Source organism: Carassius gibelio, chromosome B5 (assembly GCF_023724105.1).
Source record: "Carassius gibelio isolate Cgi1373 ecotype wild population from Czech Republic chromosome B5, carGib1.2-hapl.c, whole genome shotgun sequence".
Lineage (NCBI taxonomy): Eukaryota > Metazoa > Chordata > Actinopteri > Cypriniformes > Cyprinidae > Carassius > Carassius gibelio.
Genome location: NC_068400.1, coordinates 36,145,965 through 36,168,468, shown reverse-complemented (window position 1 = coordinate 36,168,468; position 22,504 = coordinate 36,145,965).

Below are 22,504 nucleotides of genomic sequence, written 5' to 3'. Positions count from 1 at the left end.
AAACATTGACTGCATTTATAGTGTTAAGCACAAAACAACATCTTCCAGATTACAATGTCTGGTAGAATATCACTAGTTCCTCACAGAAATATATGGCTGTACAGTATGTGTCAGATAATTTTATTGTAAATTACTTGTGAAATCCATTACTCATTACTCAAGTGTTATCTTGTCAGTCCGCAGGAACTACTATAGTGATCTGGCCCATTATTTTAAAGTGAAAAACATGTTAACTCCTGACTAATTACTCAAGCGTTACCTTGTCAGTCCGCAGGAACTACTATAGTGATCTGGCCCATTATTTTAAAGTGAAAAACATGTCAACTCCTGACTAATTACTCAAGCGTTACCTTGTCAGTCCGCAGGAACTACTATAGTGATCTGGTCCATTATTTTAAAGTGTAAAACATGTTAACTCCTGACTAATTACTCAAGTGTTACCTTGTCAGTCCGCATGAACTAACGTTACTAGTGATCTGGACCATTTATTTTAAAGTGAAAGATTTTTTATTTTAAAGACAACATTTCTTAAAACTACATAACGTTACTGTTATAAATAAACAAATAACAAACAAACAAACGTAACGTTAATGATTTATTTTTTGCGAAAATATCAAAAGTGGTACCAAAAGTAGTTCAAATGATAATGAGTTCCAGTCGCAGTCCTCTATATGGACGTAATAGTTTTTATAGGGTACAGAGCAGAATTATTTAATTTATTAATCCATGAAATTATGTATCTGTCTTCTCTCCGTGAAGGCGCACTGGCGCAGTATTCAAATGTCATAAACTGAAACACAACATGTCGCAATCTGTGACGAATTGGATGAGGACCAATGAGCGTTCGATATCAGTGCCGTAAATCATGTCGTAATGTGGCGCACTGGCGCTATTTTCAAATTCATAACGAGCGCGAGCTCAGCTTTGACTGTGACGGACGCTGTTGCTGAGAATGAATATGAAGAACCATTGATAAAGGGCTGAATTTGGATATGTTCCTTGCAAACATCTGGATTCTAAAGATATGCAGTACAGCAAACAAATAAAATGGATGTGATCTGTAATTGTATGCTGTGCTTTTGTGTGTATCTATGGTTTGCAGCATGCACAGAAATGTTAGTTCCTATTAAATAGACGAGTAAACTGCTTTCAATAAATTGAATAAAAACATGTATTTGTACTTTTTACTGCTATAAATACGTATAAATTGTACGTTTCTATGTGCATGAAAACGTATTTAAATATACGTGTGATAGAACCACATTTAACGTAAAAATACACACGTCATGAGATCACATTGAACACTCGAGTCATGGATTTCACAAGTAATTTACAATAAAATTATCTGACACATACTGTACAGCCATATATTTCTGTGAGGAACTAGTGATATTCTACCAGACACATTGTAATCTGGAAGATGTTGTTTTGTGCTTAACACTATAAATGCAGTCAATGTTTTCATGAAGGATGCAAATATGTTTTGACAAGAGAACATCATTATTTATTGTCACTTCCTGAAGAGAAGCCCTCCCCAGCATGATATCACTAACGTTAAAGTTATTAGAGTTGGAGACATTGAACTTAGTGGAGCTCATTAAATATATCATATGGATTGGCTATATATATATATATATATATATATATATATATATATATATATATATATATATATATATATATATATATATATATATGTGTGTGTGTGTGTGTGTGTATATATATATATATATATATATATATATATATATATATATATATATATATATATATATATATATATATACGTTTCCATAAAGAAGCTAATTGTTCACTTTATAGACGTAGCTGTTGTGATTAGTAATTAATTGGTTATTCTTCATTAGTTGGCCATAGTTCCAAAGTAGTTCTCAATGACGATATTTTTCTTTAGTAATTATCAAATAACTAATAAGGAACTATCTATGTCCTAAATGAGCTATTACTTACTGCTTAGTTAATCTTGCTTCTATATTAGTTAATAGTATTAAGTTAAGTGTTAATGTAGTACTACCTATTACTTCCTACGTAGCTACTTATTAACAACGGACCATTATTTTAAAGCGTTACCAGCAAAGCTTTACAAAGTTGACTTTTCACAAGCAGAGGACTACAAATCCTGTAGTTTAGGAAACTCTTTTATCTGTAGTTGATAACTGTCTAAAAATAAGTCTATTATTGACATTTTGTATGTGTAGTGTTTTTTCTTCTTCTTCTACTTTATCTTATATGGCATATGCATACATTTGTTTATATGTTGGCCATGAGGGTTAGGTAATTATATTTTTCAAAACAAATTCTAAATATGAAAATTGTATGTAAACCACCAAATGACAAAATACATAAAAAAATGCGCATCAGGTGGAACAAATAATACATTTATATCTCTTAAAAACATCTTAAACACAAATATAAAATGTATTTTTTATATATTTTGAAAATAAATCATATATAAATAAATAATATAAAAAATAAATGATAACTAAATAGTTTTAGTCCAAAAAATTTACAAGTAAATATGAACTAAATTAAACATCAAAACAATGAAAACGCATCAAAAACAAGTCTATACGGTTAAAATCTAAGGTAACACTTTATTCTGATAGCATATTAGTAGACTGTCTGCTAACACTTAAGTAACTTTTTAATAACATGTCCGCTAATTCCACTAACTCTACCCTAACCTAACAGTCTAATACTCTATTAAGTGTTTCTTTTTTATATATATATTTTTCAGAAAATATGTTTTTGCCATGGTGAGGATAGCTAGCCACTAAATGGATTGAAAGAGCAATGTGGGGCTTTTTGCACTGCAAGCATGACAAGAGATTTCCTGGATAGTCTCTTTTAAGACTTGGGCTTTGTGATCTGTCTGAACTGTGGATCGTCTTCACTCTCACTGGCTCTTTGTCTCTTTTCTGCTAGGCATCTCTGCTTAGATGAATGAGAGGGCGGGGAAGGAACAAAGAGCAGGATAAGGGGTATTTTACTGGGCAGATGAGCTGAGTTGAGGTTATGGCAGCTATCTCTATAGAGAGCTGCTGGGAATGCTCCTGATGGATGTCTTTCTCATGCTGATCTTAGACCAGCTCCATTCTTTTAAAAGGTATACAATACCTACAGTACTACGAGAGAGACAGAGGAGCAGATCCCAGATCGGTCTGGAATTGTCTTCCGTCAGCACTGCACAGTCAACTCAGTATTACATACAGTGTCAGCCTCTGCAAAGTGTGTGTGTAGCCTGTACACACACCTCATTTGTATCTGTCTTTCTGCACCTGTCTCAGCCAAACGCCTGCTCCCTTAATGCTGATTAGGCAGTTTTATTTTATGAGTTATATACATAATTATATATGACTAACTAAATAAAATACATTTGAAAAAACTGCATACATGATTTCAAGTCATCATAGACGAGTTCCCTGACGCAAAGTAAAAATAAAAAAAAGTGCAAGATGACACGAGAAATGTTAAGTACATCCATCCATCTTCCAAACCACTTGTCTTCTACGGGGTATCGGGATGTTGAATACAAATACTCTAAATTATGAACTCAAATGAATAATCTTATATCATATTTCCTTGCATACTGAAATTTACTGATTAAAATGTCATTGTGATTCAACATAGGTTATTATTGTTTACCAAATAAATACAGCACTAAATACTACAATACTAAATACAAGTCTATGTTATGAACTAGTTTTATAGTACCGGGCACCATTGTTAATGACAAACTTCATTGAAAGCAATGAACTATTCATTTTAAAAGGTTTCATTTTAGGAGGCAGTTCACTTTACTAAGTTTTGGAAGAGAGCTATGTATCAAAGTTTGAAATATTGCAGAAGCCTAAGCAGTGATATCTACAAATATGATATACTCAATAAGGTAAATGCACCTCTGTGTTATCTAGACTGACTTTAAAATGTCATATTCTCACTGTGATAACCTGCCATTTATGTATCTGCTTTTCCAATGTGTTCTTTCACACAAGACCTCTGAAATATCATTCCCTGGCAAAGCCGCTACTTCATCCCACCTCCAAACGATGTCCGTCTTCTACAAGATCCTGTCCTTCACTCTCTCTCCCGCTCTCTCGTTCTCTCTGCTTCTTATCACTTCTTTCTGTCATCTGCACATCCACATCCCTTATGGGAGTAATCCTGCAGGGTGCTAAATAGAGGACAAGTCACGCCTCAGCACGTCAGCTGGTTCTGTCAACTCCTCGGAACAAACTCTCTCTCTCTCACTCACTCACTCACTCACTCACTCACTCACTCACTCACACATACACACACACACGCGCGCACAGACACACACAGACACATCCATCCACTTTCACACATCCATGCACTTAACATTAGTTCATATGCAGCACATGGCACAGCATCCATACTACAAATGTTATGCATATTCTTCTTGAAACCTGCTTTAATGTTTGACTATGTTTGAAATGTGTTCAACAATAACCTCTGAAAATGTGAAACAATGATGTACTGTAATGGTGGGCAGAAGGACTGTTTAGACAATTAGTCGATAGGAAGTCATTGATTAGGATTTATCATGTAGGATCAACCTTAAGGAAATGAAACTTCTGTCGGTTAATTAATTTACCCTCATGTGGTTTCAAACCTTTATGACTTTCTTTCTTCTGTGAAACACAAAAGAAGATGTTGTAAAGAATTTTTAATTGGCTTTGGTCCACAATGAAAGTCAATGGAGTCCAAAACAGCACTGGACTCCATTGACTTACTTAATTGAAATCTTTTTCTTTCTTTTTTTTAAATATGTCTTTTTGTGTTCAACATAAGAAAGAAAGTCATGCAAGAATTTAGTTGATGCACAACTGTTATCTACCCGGGTGAAATATCCCTTTAAAGAACTGTACTCTGAAGATGGTTTGAATATTGTGTATATCAGAAACCAACTGTACAAAACTAGGTTTGTTTTAGACAGATACATTCTGCTAAAAGTACAAACTATAACATTACATGAGAGTTAGATTGCTTTATTCACCTTTGAAATTTAATTGCCGCGGCTTCAACTATGTGAAGACAGGTGACCTTCCTATATAAAGTGTCATTCAAACTATGATTAGATTATTTGAATCACTTCTTTCTGCATGTTTCTCATTTTCTTGTGAGTGAAGTTATACAGTATAACATGTAACTATGGAGCACCACAATACAGTAGTTATAAAATGTGGCCTCTCACCCTGATTTGAACCTTAGACACCTCACCCATAGAGCTCTTTTTGACACTCACAGCAGCAAACATAAGTCACTCTGCACTAACCTGAGGGCAGAGGAAGCGCTGGTGAGCCCGTTATGTTTGTTACTGAACACTGTCCTGAAGCCATAATAAATCAGGGATCAAGAGTGGAGCTCACTGCTTTGAGGCTTTGTCCAAACAACTTCAGTTTTCATGTCGAGATCTGATGGTAACAGATAACGCTGTGATTTTTCAAGGATTGTGGATTGAGACGGCTTCCATGAAAAGCCTGTGCCATTAGATCAATGCCAGAAGAGGTCTATGGTAATGTGATTTTCAAAGTACATGACATTTTAAATGTACTTGAAGTCTGATTTTCAATATAAATGTACATGACATTTTTAAACCAAATGCCAAGGCTGATGCTTCTAAGAAATCGCTTTGTTCTTCCAGAGATCTAAGATTTACATATAATTCTTAAAAGGAATAGTTCACACCAAAATAAAAAAGGTTAAAAAAAAAAATATTTTAAAAAAAGCACCATTCATGGATAATATAAGTTTCATATACTGTAACTTGTGTGCTCTATATGCCATGTTTTCTGAAGCCATACAATACATTTTGATTTTGATTATTCAATAATATACAACATCTACAACTATCCTAGCTTTCTTCGTTGGGTCCATCAAAGAATTAGTGATGTTTGATTAATTAACAAATTATTCAATAAACAAACTGTAAAAAAATCTGAGTATCATATAGGTAGAACCAACCTAAAGGTGAGTAAATGATGATAATATTTAATATAAACTATCCCTTAAAAAATTTTTTTTGTGACCTGACCTGAGAAAACACTTGTGTGCAATTAAAAGCAAAAAGTTAAGAGTACAACAGAATCATTCTGCCCAAGTGTTACAATACAATGCAATTATTTTAAAACTGTCACATTTTGTGGACTGTCATCAAAACCATATTTGCTGCCACAAGGAAATATAAAGATACGCTTGGCCTAGTCCAGATGTCTAACATATATTGTCCCTTCAGCAGTCCACATCATTTTGTAGAAAAGTCTATATTTTTATCATTTTCTTTAGTTTCTTTGAACAGAAAAGCATCTCAGGTCACCTTCAGGTGCCAATCACACCTATTGTTTGTGTTTAAGTTCTCCCAAAGGAAAAAGCAAGTGCAATTACAGCTTTAAAATAATTCCAGCAGCAATGCTCCACGAATCTCCATGGGCTCTCAGGGGACCCAGGTGTTCTAAAATAACATGGAGAAATCTGCCGTGCATACACCTTAATTGCTGCGTTTGCATGGATCTCTAGTTTTTACAAAAGTCCAAAACTGAAATCTGCAGCAAATTACTTCTTTCCCTTCACCATGTTAAATGACTAGTTCTCCAGTTTTTACTGGGGGGACGGGTCACTGGAATCCCGCTAGTGTTCCCTTACAAGAAACTACCAGTTCAAATTTCTAAGAGGCCCCACAAACCTCCCGGAGTGGTGCTGTTTAGGTTTATTCCTTATTTTCATACCCTACATATGGCCCTTAAAAACCATAATGAAGCATGTTTTGAATTTAATAAATTCAATGCAGATTTGTCAGTTCTCTCAAAGCACAGCTCATGTTCAACATTTATCCAGGGACAAGCCACAGAAAACAAAAACAAATGGCACCACAAGAATACAAAGTAGCAGCACTTCATCTATCAAATTATTTAATTCCACTTCCATAAACGGATAGAAAATCCATCCTCATGTTGTGCCAAACCCTTATGACTTGCAAAATGTATTTTAAAGACCAGTGTAGTTGTATACCCCACTGACTTTTATAACTACACACGCACGCACTCACTCACACACATGCACACCCTCTCTCTCTCTCTCTCTCTCTCTCTCTCTCTCTCTGTCACACACACACACACGCACACCTATATATATATACACATATACAGGCTTTTAAATGCATATTTATTGTTGTTAATACAGTGTTTTATTTTAAACAATGCCTCCAATTTGTGTTTTTTTTAATATTTTTTTAAAGACATGACTTGTCTCTAACACTTGTATTCATAACACATGATTCATATATTCATACAATTCATTCATATCTATAAATGAGGTGTAATGAGTTCATTACATTTTGGATATGGAGGTTAGGACACATTGCACGCATATCCCTTTCTCTCAGTCATTTATTAACAGCCACATCTGCAGTGGCTACAGTCAACCAAAAAAATTTACTAGAAAATAAGTACAAATTGTTTCCTTTTTTCATATTACACCCAAGTAATTTAATCATGAACAGTGACTGGGTTTATCTTTCATGACTGTGTCTTGAATAAACTGTTTTGTTATATTGTAATGGCTCTGGCATTCTTTCATGTTTCTATTTCTGGAACATGTAACGTTTGTAATCTATTGTTCAGAGATTCAGGCTGTAATTACAGCAATGGCTTCTGTTCAATAATGGAGAGCCAAGGCAATTTCCTCCCGAAGGCTCCAACACTTCCACAATGTGTTTAAATGCATAGACAGGAACTTTGACAAATCTAGGCCAAGAATTAAATTCCTTTCCTGCTCCCCTCACCAGGTATTAACGAATTAAAACAACACATAGTTAAATATGTTTTTTTGCTACAAGGAATTCTGCTATAACGCTATAGAGATGGGTAATAGAACATTGTTCACCTCTAAAGCATTTTCGGTCTCCTTTGCTGAACAAAGCAGATCAGTATCATTGAATCTCATTTTTCAAAGACTATCTCTCTAAGAATCACTGGATATATGTGGTCTCTACCAAACACAAGCCCGCTAAGCCCCCCCCCTTATGGAGTAACTGGCGAAAGGTTACACCATTGTCTGAGAAACCTGACAATTTATGACATCTGAAAGTTAATATATAGTCACCTCCTGTGGCCTCTAGAATCTCACACTGCCAAATGTCGAGTCCTGCCTGAGAGAAACAAAGAAAAACTGCTGCTCTTCCACACATTTTTCATTGATTTGTTTATGGCGCATGATGTCATCCAATAAATTGGTTTAAGAAGTTTGAGTCGTATGGAGTCACACTCACAAACATCTTTTGTGTCTTAATACGACTGTAACATATCTGCTGTACTCTAATAGATACCAGCACTTCACTTTCAGAACAAAATGCACTTTGTAGAGTGAACTGTTGAACTATGGATTTGTTTTAATTTATTGTCTAAATAGACTTCACTGTAAAAGTTTCCAACTGAGTTATGTTTAGAATTAATTGATAGTCTCACTATGCTTCTTTATTTTCACTATAGAGATATGGAAATCAGTAATGAGCCATTTTTGACCAGGAAATCACTAAACTGATTTATATCACTATATAAATGTTTATTCAATAAAGTAGAGCAATTGTGAGAAACATGTGGTAGTTTCCCCCCCTACTTCATATAATGTAATGTGTAGGCAAATTTAAATTCCACTTCCCGTTTGCACAATTTAATTTTCCACCCCTCTAGGCAAATTGTTAATGAAAATATATTGAGAAAATACCACCTGGTTTTCTGAGGAAAATTCTTATGTATTTCCAAAGCAATCACAGAGAGATATATCACCTACCATAGTTACCATGACAACATATTACTTTTGTGTTTTGATTATTAAGGGCAACCAGTTTCTACAAACCATGACAGATATACTCCACCGTAAAACACATTCACAAATGTCCTCATCTTTTCACAAATGTATTTTTAACTTTCAGTGCTAAAATAGTTTAGTGGAAGATACTGCTGTACAACTTCCCAGACTGATGGGCTCGAAGAGCGCTTTTAGGTGTAATTGGAGATGCACATTTGCTGGAGGGCATGACCTTTGTTGTGTATTCGGAGATCTACAAAATTACAATTGGCCCAAATAGCCTTTCCCTCAATCTATCATCGTGTAGACTCTATAGTCATAACAATGCACCCAGGTGAGTTTGAATCCTTAAGTTGATGGATCTCTGAGTAATTGCATAAGTCTACAGAGATGTCCATGAAGGCGTTTCATAGCAACAAGCTGACACCAAGCAAAAATCTCTGTCCTTAAAACAACAAGCCCTTAAAACTCCCCAGTAATTTAATGCCTAACTTCAAAGCTAAGGTTTGGTTAGAGAAGATGGAGACATAGTGGTGGCCAGAAACCATAAGACATAGTTTAATCATGGTGTTTTCTTCATCCTACCGCACGGTGCTCCACAAACTATGGTGGTGAAGACACGAGAGAGACATATGAAGACCTTTCACTCAAAAACTCATCAAACGAGTCTGAGCTATTCAAACAGCAGTTAAATCAGCGGTCCTCATTGACTGGCTGCCAGCTCAAACATTCAAAGATATTCAGAGGAACAGAACATGGCCGTGTCCGTGAGAAATGGATAAAACAGCATGAGTATTCTGCAGAAATAACTGTACATATTTAGAATTGTAAAATTGACTCCCTTTCATCCTTTCATTCGTGAGTGTGAATATGAATTTCAATTGCTACACACCAGGGGAAAGTGGAATCTTTATTGAAGCAACAGAAAATTCAACAGAATTAAGTGTCAAAATTAAATAATTTTCACACTTTTTATGCTTTTCTACTTGATGTGAATGAATTGTGATTCTCTAAAGTAATTTTGCATTCAGTTTGCTATTTCAGTTTTAATTTAATTAAATTCAAAAATTGACTTGGAACTGAAAAGATGAATAAATACTGAGAGAATTTAATTTAGCAGATGCATATTCAGATATATGTAACCCAAGTTCATTTCACAATATGTAAAGTTGTGAAATAAACTTGGAAACTTACAAAACCTCAACATTTGTATTTGGCCCAGTTATGTCTTTAAAGAAATGCAAAAAACAGAGCCAAAAACCACTTCTCCTGGAGCCAGTGGAACCATCTAACATCTGTAGATTATTCGTTTTCAATGAGACAGCACGTTCGAGGAAAGAACTGAACATCTCTGAAGGGCATTAAAACCAGAGTCAAGAATGTGAAAGAAGCCCTAGACAGCGAGGAAACGGAGATCAGAGAGGAAAAGATTTCTTGATAAAGTGAAAAGATGTATGAGTGAGAGAGCGTGATTGACATTAAAGTGCACAGAGGCAGCTCGGCTCTCACCTCGACTGTCATCAGCCGTCCCCTCAGACGGGTCTAAGACCTCAACACCACTCGGATCCTAATTTACTCTCCCTCTCTCCTCCGGTTCCCTTATTTCTCTTTCCGCCTGTCAGTCAGCAAGCGCTTCCGACGGTAGTTTTAAAGCAGCGACGGGTCTAGGAATACGCAGAGGAAACGTTCAATCAGAACATCCTCAGTGGAGATTAACAGAGGTGAATTACTTAAAAGTTCAACAACTGTCTTTCTGAAAACCCAGTGGCAATGTCTGGACTTTTTCCCCCCTTTAAAAACTAGCTGAGTTGTATAATAGAACTCTGTATTATTCAATGCTGATTTTAACCCCCACCCAGCCCATCTAATGACTGGTGCATCCATTTATCTCAATATTCACTCGGCGGCAGAAAGGAAGACTGAAGGGGTAAGGCTTACAGGGTTCATTCATGTGTGACTGACGTGCACAGCAGACCCCCAATGCCATTGTGGGCTGGGCTGCAGACGCCTGCAAAGTCCATTAGAGAAAGGGGTGTGCATTGAAATGCTGGGAGAGTATCTCGGAAGGATGAATGGACATGGTGGCCCTCTTGTTTTTGTTTCCGTAACTTCAACTGTGTGTGCCACTATGCAGTGTTTAAGACAAAGAACACACTGTTTCAGTCTCAAGGTGCAAAAAAGAGGAAGGACAAGACACACAGCAGCACGTACACATTCTTCTGCCGCTGCTGAAAGATGCGTATTACTTCCAGCTTAGTCCTGGAAATCCTGCACTTTACATTTCAGTGCACATGTTAGTGTTTAATCATATACAGGTAAGTGCAGAGTTAACTGTAACATTTAATATGCACAAACATAATTGCTATTCAAAATTATTATTTTTTTCAAACTTATTTTTTGATATTTACACTGTAAACCGTTTTGATATTTACACTGTAAACCTGTAAACCGTTTTCATGTTAACTTTTTTTTAAATAGTTAAGAACAATCAAATTGGCTGTATGTCATTTCAACTCATTTGTAAAAAATCATGAAAAGCATGTTAAATATTAATAATATAGGCCATTTAATATATTATCAATACATATTAATTAATGAGTGAATAATATAATAACATTTTTACCACCTCTGGTACGCCCTCAAATAAATACATAAATAAAACGGTGCATTACACCCCTAATATGCACATTGTAGTGTAACTATATCAACTGCTGTACATTTTTTTAAATGATCTGACTCAAAACCTGGAGTTTGTTGTCAAAAAATGCTAAGTAAATCCTGCTGTGCAGGATTAAACTGAACATCTATACTGGTCTGCATGACCTCCCATCGGTTAGTACCTGGAACATCACATCCCTCCACAAAGCATTAATGAGTCATCTGTATCCAACCAGAAAAGGTAAGCCATGGATATTCATAGTGCTCCCTTTCACAGTCAGTCTCATGTAGTGCCTCAAACGGCAGGTTGCAGCCCTGGCCCGACGCTCCAATCATGCCCTGAGAGTATTAGAGCATAGCCTGATTGAGAGACTCTGGGATGTATATATGGGCTCATCCAGTCCCAGCATGACATGTAATAGGGATCAGATAGAGATTGCTCAGTATCTTCTTGTGTCCAGTAAGCTCATGCCTGGTTTCAGTCTCCATTCAAAAACAATCACCTGCATTGTGAAAGCATTTATAATAGCAAAAGATCTGCAATACATCATCAAATCCTGAAATATAAACCCACCGCAATGACCCAGGACCCCTCCACTCCTTCTCTTACCTCTTACTTCTATCACCTACAGTGAAAGAGTGTGTCTACCCAATATCCCCTTTCTCCACAGCCCTGTTTGAGATAATTTTATCACGATCCCTCCTCATGAGACTGGCATATGGTAGCACCATACTGGCCGTCTGTGATGTGCCCTGCTATTGACACGCAGAGTTATTATTGCCTCCTGGGAGCTCTTAAAGCAGCAGCAGTAAACACATCTCCATGCTCTATTAATCTACTGGTATGATTGCTTGTGTTTGTGCAAAAGCCAGAATGCACATGAACGCCATACATGAATATAACTACAGCAATGTGCAGATTTACATATTAAGATGATTAGGGGAGCACAAATTTTTATTTTTTAGGATTATTTTAATATTTACCTGTTCTGTTGTGGATGCAGTCTTTTGTGCTTAATCCTAAAGAAAGTCACTATCAGTTACTTATGTTAATTTCCAGTGATTTTTATAGTGGTAAAAAAAGATACAACTCTTATCTGTTTCCCCATTCAAGACCAAAAAAAAAAAAAAAAAAAAAAAAAAAAAATTAAATTGTGTGTTAACCAGCATCCTTCTTTTGTCTTGTTTTTTTTTTCAACTTATTCAGCAAGCATGTTTAAATTTGATAAAACGATCAAAAGTGACAGTGCAAACATCCATGATGTTACAAAAAACTAATTCAAATAAATGCTGTCATAATAAACTTCTTTCAAAAACATACAAATATTTTAATACACATAGGTGATTAAACGTGTCAACCTGCTTATTGACGTGTTCCTGTAGCTCAAGTGGTAGAGCATTGTGTTAGCAAGCGCAATGTTTGGGGTTAGAATCCCAGGGATCACATTTTAGGAAAAAGTGTTAGCCTGAATGCAGTGTAAGTCGCTTTGGATAAAAGCATCTGTTAAATGCATAAATTTAATTTAAAAATGTAATATATTGAAGAGATGTCTAATTAAGATGCACACAGATGTGTACACACAAATGCTACATTTCTTCAAGATATTCTTAGAAGCATTTTCTTCAGAAGTTTGAACAGAAGGTTCTTCCAGTGTAGTATCTTGTAGCAGACTTGACAGTTCTTGTCATTAATTCATTAACACCTCATCCTTACACATATCTGAAACTGTCTAACGGTTTCTGCAGCCACTTATTTTTAACATTAGACTTCAGAGCAAAACATCTCAGATACAGAGGGAAATATGATCATGAACATATTACTTAGACAAAAGAGTTTTCTTAATCATATTACTTTATCTTACTGAATCTGTTTGATGTAGTCAAGGAGCATGATCATATGAACACACGTTGACACTCTTCAGACCCTGGGCATATCACCTTTTCCAAGACTTCCATGTATAATCTCTGTGGAGAAAGGGGTATTTGTCCAGAACATTACCCTGATCATTTGCAACGTTAAGCTACCTCATCCTGTAGGCATGAGTCACAGCATTCACATTTTCTTTCTTTCTAAATCAGGATTTTTTTCAGTGGAGCTAAACACTTTGGTGATTGATTTGCTGCCGTTGCAATCCTCATGTCTGGTCAGGTTTGACTATCAGATGAAGGATACCTTTTCAGGAGACACTTGGAAAATGACCTCACTGTTTAAGTCTGCTAGAAGAAAGCTGAGGAGGTTGTGCTTTTATTGTCATTGGGAAGAGAGTAAGAATCCAAGCCATGCTTAATCCTATTTGTCCTCTAGGGCAGACAGTCTTCTCTGATTACCACCAGACCAGGCCAATGTCTGGCCATTTTGCACAGTTCAATGGTGGATAGGAAAGAAAGCCTTGGATGAGGCAACACAGACAACAAACACAAAGCCACAGAGTCAAGAACACGCCAGAGTGGCTGCTGCACACCTCTGGACCACAAATCAACATAATTTCTTCTTTAAAATGTACACTCAGGAGTTTTTGAATTTCGTTCTTCCAGTTCAAAAAGCATCGAGCCTACGTTCGAAAAGTGACATGTATCCATTAATCTGAAGTGGTAATTGGTTGCTGTGGCTGGAGAGTACACATCTACGTCATCAGTTTTCTGAGCTTTTCTCAGTATTGTTCATGAGAATGAACTTTTATGATCCAATCACTGCACTGCATTATGCATGAGGTCGTCTTACAGTGGAGAATTCAAATATCATGAGAGAGCTTCTACTCTATCTAAAGCCTGATGTATAGTATAGCAGGAAATCCATATTATAGCGATTAAATATTTTAATTAAATTTTTTTATTTTAAAAAAGCTTTTTTGTTGTAGATCATTAAACAATTATGCTGCCTCAGAAGTCTGTCTGAAATCAGTTTCTTTAGGTGCCTTCGTGCAAAAACGCTTCGTGCAAAAAAAGTTATTGTCTCATATGGAAACGAGGCAGCAAGTCAACTGCCTAAATTTTCAAATTATTGTGATGCATAATAAAAGATACAGACCAAAAGATTCAAAGAAGAGTAAACAAAGTAACTGCCTTTATTCTTTCTGTTTAATTAAGATTCCTATTTATGATCATTCTGATAGCATGTGAAGGCAGCATCAAGAAAAGAGGCAGAGACAATGGTAGCTTTAGCAACATTAGCCTTACAGAATGCTAAGAAGCTCTTTCAGAAATGCAATTTGGAATACTTGGAATACTTGTAATACTTCTTTGGAGCTGACATGATATATCTCCAGTAAGAAAACAGTAATGCTGGACTGCTGCTTCTCACACAGTGCCGTGTTTCTGCTAATAGGGCAGAAATAGTCACAAACGGGCAGGCCTTTTTTAGAATCTTGAACCACTCATTTGTAGAAACTATGATTTACTGGGATTATAGAAAAATGAGTGGGTGGATTTTTACCATCATAGGCTGGTTGTTTTCACATACTGCTGCCACACAACTGTTTTCAAACACCTTATTAAAGCGATTTTTGTATAACAGTTCCATGACATTTTAGCTGGCTTCTACAACTATTTGAACTGTTTTATTAAGTGTTATGACTCATGTTTTACAAGACTCATACCCGAGTGCCCTATATTGAAAGCACAGTGATGTACCGGGTGTTTACGGTATGAGAAAATCCATAAAGTTGATGATTTGATGCAAATTTCTAAATGTGTTTATAAATCATGCACTATGGTAAAATTATTTTGTGGTCATAACAAATATTTATTAATCAATAAAAGATGATCAATTAATCAATGCCCTGTAAGTATATTTTGTGTGAAAAAGAATAAAAATCACTGGTGTTTCACTGCCAATTTTTTTTCATTTCTGTTGGAAACTGCAGTGAATCGTGCTGTACGGTTATACATATTTTTTGAGTTTTGCTAAAACATACGTTTTTTTTTCCCAACGAGTCATGGTTATAACAAAATAATTAAAAAAATTAATAAAATGAGTGCACTCTTAATGGAACACTATTCTCCTAATGTCGGTTACAGTATCACATGGTCATTCAGAATATCTTGCAAGTATCGGGAGTTCACCTGTTTCCCATGGACAGTTCTCATCTTCAGAAGAAGTTCCTTCTGTCCTGTTTACAAAGTGACAGAATGGTCATCTGCTACTTAAGAGCGTCTGAGAGAGTATGATGTCAGAATGCTTAACCACGGTCCCATGGATCTGGAAAGCTGAGTGTCGTTGAGCATCGATGGGCCTGTTTTTAGCAACACAGCAGACTAAATAATGCCATTGGTTGTTGTGAAGAATGAAAAGGAGCTGGCACTGATGCTCTTCAGCTGGCACTGGATCCTATAGCAGAATGTTTCACTCTCTCAGAGAGAAGAAAAGGTCTTCAAGAGTCCCTAGCTGTAAATAACACTCAGACTCTCCGTTTTAAAACTCAATTTCTTCACATATTCGTCAAAGAAAAACAACTTGATTGAGCTTGGAGGAGTTAGATGCATTACCGGTCCATTTTAATGGTTAATTTTCCTCTTGCCCAAAGAAACAGCCATAGCAAAAAGTGCTGTGGAAGGTGTTTTTCTCCACATCTTTTTGTCATTAATTGGCTGCCAAGTGCACTTGACTGTGGAAAGATGAAGCTCTCTCTCCGTGGACACCGTGTTCAATCCAGGGGAACTGAGGCCAAATGAGTTTTGTTTGTGCCAGGACCCAGTGGGGAGCAGCAGGACAGCTGGGTAGTGTGTATTCTGTGTGTTTTTAGTTGCTGTAGCTGGCCGTTAAGTGTCACGCAAGCTCAGCTCACAGCCCTTTTTAGATTCATTTCAGGAGCCAAGACGGGCATTTCATCAAAGAACATTTCATTGTGAATGTTTAGTCTCATACAATTTTGTAGCAAAAGCCAAGAGTGTTGTTCATAGGGACTGAAACAAAACAAATCAAACAGCCTGAGAATGGTCCACTGGTCAAGACATTTGAGAATGCAAATTTATCAAGCAAATTTGATTTGAGCTTAACCTCTCCGATTCTTTTTGTAAACTATGCCTGCAATGAACTGCTGTCTATAGACAGTGCTGACATGTGCTGACTTAGCAATGGGTACACTTAAACTTAAGCTTATTTGCTTATTTCAACAAGGAATCCTCTGTCCAAGCAGACTCCTGTCACTTTTCGGCTTTTAAGGGCAATTATATTCTTGATCCCGCCAACTATGACCATTCCATTAGGGTCAGCTTACAGAAAGAAGCCATTGGCAGTCAGGGAAGAGGTCTGGACAGATATAAACAGGAGTCATTGAGCCAAAATATCCATTTAACACACTACAACAGGCTATCCTTCAATCAAATGATGCTATTAAGGCTGCTCAAATGCTCTATGGATGATCAAGCAATTCTTAACCCTTGAATTTCTTATTTTAGCTAGCTGAATGCACAAATGAATGAACCCTAAACACTGAATATTGTGTTTTGTACTTTTAAAAACTCTCAAGATCAGTGTCTCACATTTGGTTCTCATTTTGCATGGCAGATCATGACTTTTCTGGTTCTGCAAAACCTATCATTACATATATAACTCCCATTGAAATTTTGGTCTAATCCATCACCTGACAAAAAATGGCATAAAGGTAGCTATTTTTTACACATCAAATTATTTGTAAAGCCTTATAAGTCATTACTTATAAGTACTTATGTTGCCTTATATAAAAGGGCCTGGTAATTTGGGATGGTAAATGATGTGACAAGCTTTTCTTAACGATGAATTGGTTGGAATTGGTTCTTATTAAATGATACAAATGATATGCAATGACAGTTCATAGTATCAGTGGCTGTCAAGTTCCAAAAGGGAGGAAAAAACCTTGAAAGTGTTATTAGAAAAGGGAGAAATTCTATTTTTTTGTTATAGAAGAGGCTTTTATCGACTGCTTTTATCATGTTGGTGGTCCTTTTTGGAGCTTGATAGATGTGGAGACTGTAAACTGTCCTTGTTTTGCAGGTTTGGAACAACATGAGTGTGAATAAATGAGGACCATTTTTTATCTATGAAGGGATTTAAGAAGCTTCATTTTCTCACAGTGCTTAAGGTTGATTGTGTGCAGAAATGTAGACTAATTATCTTTCATTTAAAACATAATAACCACCGATGCTCGACATACTCATGAGAGATGATAAAAGAAAAAGAAGAAAAGCCATTAACAAAACAGTAAAGCAGTGTATTGCTTGCAAACACATTGAACACTGCAAACATGATAGCATAATGATACCCACTGCTCTCCTGGCATGAGTTCCTCTCCTCATCTATGGAGTGTAACCTGCATTCTTGCCAAGGTAATTCAGTAGCAATTCTGCAATCAAATACCTCAGAAAGCCTCTCTTGGCAAGCCACTCTCCACAGTGCCTCTGTGTCTCTCCTAGCGCACTGTTTTGCTTATTATCTTTGGACAGTCATGATTCTTATGGGTTTTCTTTTGTGAGGTTTAGCAACCAACTCATCTCATATATTCTTGTTAAGTTTAGTAAATACTAACAGGAGGACAAAATCTCCATCATATCTGGTAGCACTGAGAGTGGAAGCTGGTTAGCCTTTAATCTTGCCATTTATCGTGAACAGCTTTCCTTGGTTCGCTTATAAAAGTTTACTTTTCAGAGGCGGTACAAGGACACACTCGCAAAAGTATATCATTGTTTATGACAGCTCAGAGGCTTATTCAATATTTGCTAGGCTATTAGCTCTTTTCCCAGTATATCATAGCAAAATGAATGCATATAGGCGATGTCATATCCTTCCGTTCCTACTGATAACTGTGAAACAGGAGCACTAACTTTTACAAATAGGAAAATAAATCTTGTTGAGGCTTTGTTATTTCTGAAACAAGTACAAACAAACACTGTATAAAAGATAATCCATATAAATCATGCCTATATCATTGAATTTACCAAGGTTCAAAAACAGGGATGAAATCACTGTCATAGATTACCAACGTCTCTATGAAAAAATATAATGGATTGTCAGGATTAAATTGAATTGAGGTGAAACAGTAAATTGGCACGTCTGGCTCATAATTTGATTGGCAATCAGGTCAGTAAAATGTTAAATTAGGGAACTGGAACTGTATTAGTTGCTTTCAATGCTACGGATAAGGCACATGCCTTTGGTGTGAGAGACCCGGGTACGAATCCACTGTGAAACACTTAGCCCCTAGTCTAAGACACTTAACCCTTAGTTGCTCCAGAAGCATGCGACCTCTGACATATACAGCAAAAGTCACTTTGGATAAAATCATCAGCTAAATGAATAAATGTAATGTAAATGTATATATATATATATATATATATATATATATATATATATATATATATATATATATATATAAAAAGGCACAAGATAAAACTACTGAAAGGTTACACTGACTCATAATGATTGAGCAGAGAGCTCTTAATTTTAGGCTAGTGAACTTGACAGTTGAACAGAAAGCTACCATCCTTTCCACTCCTGGACCTGAACATCACCACATCCTTCATGATGTCATGCACAAATCAGCAATGTGAGCACAATAATTTATGCTGAACTTCAGAAGAGGTGTGTGTGTGTTGTTGGTTTGTGGTTTGAAGCATTTCCAACACAGCAAAAACCCTGATGAAATATTTCAGACCATACCCTGGAAGCTTTGAGGGACTCCAACACATAGGAAGCCACAGAAATATTCCACTTGTTGGTTTGTTAGAATAGTTTAAGCCATGTATCCATAGCATCACACAGCAACACTCTCTCTCTGTAAAACACAAAGACAACTTTGAGCCTGATTCAACAAGTAATAGCACCACTAATACAGGGCTTGGTAATCACAACCAGTCCATCTTTGCATGCAGAGTCCTTGAAGATTTTCAGCTGTCTAAAAAGCTTCATGTCCCTCCTCACCCCTTAATCCCACATCCAGACAGGCTGATTCTAGCCCAGAGAATGACACAGCCTCTGATCATCCTACGCCCAGCAACACTGGATCTAAGTTCATTGCTATTTATAAAGTGTGCAGTGGAATACCAAACCAATGAAAATTTAAGCAGCTTTAAATGTCCATGTGACATTTGCACAAAATTAGTGGTTGACCGATGTATCGCCAAGGCCGATATATCGGACGATATTTGGCATTTTTATTTTGATGGTGCTGAGAAAGGCAGCACCTGAGTGCACACAGCTCACATTCCCCCTCTTGTTTGCTGTCATTTGTTAACAGTTCTGTCTAATGTGGATAGAAGTCTGTCTAATAATCAGATAGAACTGTTAAACAATGAAATTAATGTATACAAAAAGTGTTAGTGTATAAAAAACAATTGTTTTTATATTATTTGTAATAGAAAGGCAAACATTATAACACTTTCTCGTTCCCCGTCAGCGTTAAGCTGATATGCATTTATATCATTTAAACAAATCTTTGAATTGCTAATGAAAATTTAATTTAATTAATAAACTTGAAAACTTAGTCGAATCTGATTGTGAGATCTTGTGAAGTGAGCGTCTGTATCCATGATGATGTGTTCTCTGTGTGACAGTCGGTCCATGTGAATTGAATGCTTTGAACTTTAAACTCCTGATTTCAAATTATCCTGCACTTCATGATTTGCCCACTGCCATATTCATGTCATTTTCTCTGTGTGTTGTATGCAAAATGAGTGTTACCCTTGCTTTATTTGAAAAAGATGATTCCCAATGCACACTAACTTCCCAGCAGTTACAGCGTTCAGTGTTTACTTCCTTTTTTAATTATATTTTTATTAAATATTTATTTATTTGTGAAAAATTTTGGACCCCAATGTACAATATAAGTGGATAAAATCTCACCAAATCCACAGTACACCATTGACGTTTGCCCATAAGAGCCTTCACACCGAGTCATTAATATGTCTGTGGTGCTCTGTTTTCATTTTAAACTACATCTAGGTACAAACTTACTGACCTTTACTGCAAAGCCTTCTCTAACACCAAATGCCAACAATGCCACTTTATTGTTTAAACAGAATAAAGAATCACAATGCATTTCTACCCGATCATTTGGTTTCTTGCTCTCCCTTTCCCTTCTGTTGGATCAGAAAAAGCGATAAGAGCGTGGCAGTCACTTATTTGCAGTAGATTTTTATTTACAGGACATGCATAAGACCAGGATTCAATATCCCTCCTGAGCATGCCTGGAATCCTTATGAGAGCTCAGGCCTTCTCCATTCTGCTAGCTCTCCTCTCATCTATCCTCACTTCCCACTATGCACCATTCCTTCAGAGAATGACCCACATCTTCACAGTGCCACTGTGTAATCACCATGGAGTGAGTGTCAGTCTTCCTGTGATTTACAGTCAGCATTATACACCAAACACACGCAGAGCTTTCAAAATATTCCCTCCGAGATGCTGCATGCATTACTGATCAGAGGGCTTTTTAATCTTATTATCCAGGTCAAGAGGGGGGAGAAATAAGCAGAATCCTGGCCAAATCCAACAAGAGCACATGAAATGTATGAAGACAGAATACTGCTTAATTTTAGATGGGCATAGATCAATATTTCACATGGGTGAGTAGGCTTTTGGGAATTTTTTTTCTGCCTAGTTAAATTTCACAAGAAAATTGGTAATGAAAACTAAATAAATATTTGATTAAGCAACTTATTGCTTTGTTGTGGAAACGACATAAACACAGCGATTTCACGAGGTTGGAAATCTATTAATTTCTGGATTATCAGAAAGCTTTTAAATTGAACATACACTATTTGATAGAAAATTGTATGAATGTATCAAATTGAAAGGGATAATTTTTTTTTGGGGGGGGGGGGTATCTAAATCCCTTCCTCTCTGCCCAAAATGCAATTCAAATACAGTTTACCACCTAGTAGAGTAAAAAAAAATGTACCTTTTCAGATGGGAATAAAGTTCATCAGTCCTCGTCTTCTGTTGTTTGAAGGTTGCTGCTGATCTGCTGGTGGTTCCCCTGAGAACTGAGACAGATGTCGGTGGGGACACCTGCTTGACTATAAACCCAGTCCCCTCAACAGCTTTAGGCCCACAGGATCAGATGCCTGCCCCAAAAATGAAGCTTGTGTCCAAATATTTGCAAAGTGGCTTCAGTGAAATCTGTGATGTCATTTCAAAATGAGAAGTTGTTTTGTATCTTTATTCATAACAGAAGTAACATACTGTAATTAATCAGAAAATCCTGGAATTCCAAAAATCTAGATGCGAGAATCAGTCAGAATGGTTAATTCACAAGATTAAGAACCAGCAGTAAATTGTGGCGAATTCTGCATAAGTCTGGATGAGGAGTTTAAACAAATCCAAGGGGCTTACAGTATCTTACCAATGGTTTATTTTCGGGGTTTGTTGGGGGTGGGTGAGGAAGCTTCATTCTCAAGACACCAAGCCATCTGTTTGCTCGTTTCCTGGTGGGTCCATATCTAGACCAGAGTGATTGACTGACAGCTCTGTAATCCAAACCCTCTTGTTCCGCTTGTGAGGTCCACATAAAAACTGTAATTTCATGAAGATACAGTATCTCATTTAGCTCAGCATAGGGCAAATCAAAAAGGATATCCATGGATTTCAACAATTGATGAAAATAAATGGCTGCACATTTTAGGGCACAAGGAAACAAGAATGTAAAGAGCATTAGACTGCCTGTTTCTTATTAGGTCTTCATGAAGATATATTGCATTTGTGTATTATTTCACACCATGATAACTTTAACCTTTAAGAGTTACACAGATAACACATGTATTTCCATTCAGTGGCAAATACTCACATTTGACATTTTAGTAATGATTGTGCAGTTGAGGTCAAAATAAATGTATTAATTTCAATTATAAACAATTTAATTCTTATTAAAATTGTCCTAGCTGCACTCTCCACTATGAACTCTTTTTTTCTGTCCTGCTGTCTGTTCCGGTCATCAACAGATTGGTGATGTACCGTAAAAACGATGAACTGAAAGGAACACACAGGAAAAGCATCTGGTCGATATACTAGTAGCAATTTGGCTATTGTAAA